This window comes from Arachis ipaensis, chromosome B10 (assembly GCF_059453495.1).
Source record: "Arachis ipaensis isolate K30076 ecotype BB chromosome B10, ASM5945349v1, whole genome shotgun sequence".
Lineage (NCBI taxonomy): Eukaryota > Viridiplantae > Streptophyta > Magnoliopsida > Fabales > Fabaceae > Arachis > Arachis ipaensis.
In genome coordinates this window covers 64,834,446-64,837,058 of record NC_142435.1, presented here as the reverse complement: position 1 = coordinate 64,837,058, position 2,613 = coordinate 64,834,446, and the positions used below count along the sequence as shown (strand labels likewise).

At 37.4% G+C, this 2,613-nt stretch overlaps 1 non-coding gene across 1 annotated transcript; it reads right to left on the bottom strand.

The window, feature by feature from the left end:
• Positions 1-926: 926 nt before the first annotated feature.
• LOC148580320 (small nucleolar RNA R71) lies at positions 927-1,034 on the bottom strand. Its single transcript, XR_015897726.1, has one exon. It is a non-coding gene; the product is annotated as a small nucleolar RNA R71 (small nucleolar RNA).
• Positions 1,035-2,613: the final 1,579 nt, after the last annotated feature.

The following is a 2,613-nucleotide window of genomic DNA, read 5'->3' as shown; positions in this document are numbered from 1 at the left end:
AAAATTGATTTTCAAATCTTTTTCAATTAACTACTTGAACTTTTGTTTGATTTTAAAAGTTTTCTATTTTAATCATATCTTTTTCAAAACCACCTAACTACTTTTCTCTCTCCAATTTTCGAGAATCACTAACCATTTTTTCAAAATTTTTTTTAATTAACTAATTATTTTAAATTTCAATCTTATTTTATTTCTTTTTATATTTTCGAATTCTAATTAATTAATTTAATAAAAACAAAAATATTTTCCTTTTATTTTAATTTGAAATTCGAATTCTTCATCTTCTCTCTTCTCCATTCTACTCTTCTATTCTTCTACTCACATAAAGGAATCTCTATACTGTGACATAGAGGATTCCTCTTCTTTTCTGTTCTCTTCTTTTTCACATGAGCAGGAGCAAGGATAAGAACATTCTTGTTGAAGCTGATCCGGAACCTGAAAGGACTCTGAAGAGGAAGCTGAGACAAGCTAAAACACAACACTTTGAAGAGGACTTTACTGAAATTTTTGAAAAAGAAGTAGAGATGGCCGAAACCAATAACAATGGTGGAGGTGCAAGGAAGATACTTGGTGACTTTACTGCACCAAATTCCAACTTCCATGAAAGAATCATCTCAATCCCTGCCATTGGAGCAAACAATTTTGAGCTAAAGCCTCAATTAGTTTTTCTGATGCAACAGAATTGCAAGTTTCATGGACTTCCATCAGAAGATCATTTTCAGTTCTTAACTGAATTCTTGCAGATCTGTGATACTGTTAAGACCAATGGGGTTGATCTCGAGGTTTACAGGCTTATGCTTTTCCCGTTTGCTGTAAGAGACAGAGCTAGAGTATGGTTGGACTCTCAACCTAAAGATAGCCTGAACTCTTGGGATAAGCTCGTCATGGCTTTCTTAGCCAAGTTCTTTCCTCCTCAAAAGCTGAGTAAGCTTAGAGTGGATGTTCAAACCTTCAGATAGAAAGAAGGTGAATCCCTCTATGAAGCTTGGGAGAGATACAAGCAACTGACCAAAAAGTGTCCTTCTGACATGCTTTCAAAATGGACCATCCTGGATATATTCTATGATGGTCTGTCTGAATTGTCTAAGATGTCATTGGACCATTCTGTAAGTGGATCTATTCACCTGAAGAAAATGCCTGCAGAAGCTCAGGAACTCATTGACATAGTTGCAAATAACCAGTTCGTGTACACCTCTGAAAGGAATCCTGTGAGTAATGGGAGGCCTCAGAGGAAGGGAGTTCTTGAAATTGATGCTCTGAATGCCATATTAGCTCAGAACAAAATGTTGACTCAACAGGTCAACATGATTTCTCAGAGTCTGAATGGATTGCAAAATGCATCCAACAGTACTAAAGAAGCATCTTCTGAAGAAGAAGCTTATGATCCTGAGAACCCTGCAATGGCAGAGGTGAATTACATGGGTGAAGCCTATGGAAACACCTATAATCCCTTAGGGAGAAATCATCCAAATTTCTCTTGGAAGGATCAACAAAAGCCTCAACAAGGCATTAATAATGGTGGAAGAAACAGGTTTAGCAATAACAATACTTTTCCATCATCCTCTCAGCAACAGACAGAGAATTCTGAGCAGAATCTATCTAGCTTAGCAAATATAGTCTCTGAACTATCTAAAGCCACTCTAAGTTTCATGAATGAAACAAGGTCCTCCATTAGAAATTTAGAGGCACAAGTGGGCCAGCTGAGTAAAAGAGTCACTGAAACTCCTCCTAGTACTCTCCCAAGCAATACAGAAGAGAATCCAAAAAGAGAGTGCAAGGCCATAACCTTACTTGGTGTGGCCGAATGATGAGCGGATATTTTATACGCTTTTTGGGGTTAATTTCATGTAGGTTTTAGTATGTTTAGTTAGTTTTTAGTATATTTTCATTAGTTTCTAGGCAAAATTCATATTTCTGGACTTTACTATGAGTTTGTGTGTTTTTCTGTAATTTTAGGTATTTTCTGGCTGAAATTAAGGGAGCTGAGCAAAAATCTGATTCAGGCTGAAAAAGGACTGCTGATGTTGTTGGATTCTGACCTCTCTACACTCGGAATGGATTTTCTGGAGCTACAGAAGTCCAATTGGCGCGCTCCCAATTGCGTTGAAAAGTAGACATCCAGGGATTTCCAGAAATATATAATAGTCCATACTTTGCTCAAGGATAGACGACGTAAACTGGCGTTCAACTCCAGTTCCATGTTGCAGTCTGGCGTTAAACGCCAGAAACAAGTTACAAGTTGGAGTTAAACGCCCAAAACAGGTTACAACCTGACATTTAACTCCAGAAACAGCCAAAGCACGTGTAAAGCTTAAGTCTCAGCCCCAGGACACACCAAGTGGGCCTCAGAAGTGGATTTCTGCACTATCTATCATAGTTTACTCATTCTCTGTAAACCTAGATTTCTAGCTTACTATTTAAACAACTTTTAAAGGATTATTTTGTATCTCATGACATTTTGGATCTGAACTTTGTACTCCTTGACGGCATGAGTCTCTAAACTCCATTGTTGGGGGTGAGGAGCTCTGCTGTGTCTCGATGAATTAATACAATTACTTCTATTTTCTATTCAAACACGCTTGTTTCTATCTAAGATATTTATTCGCACTTCAA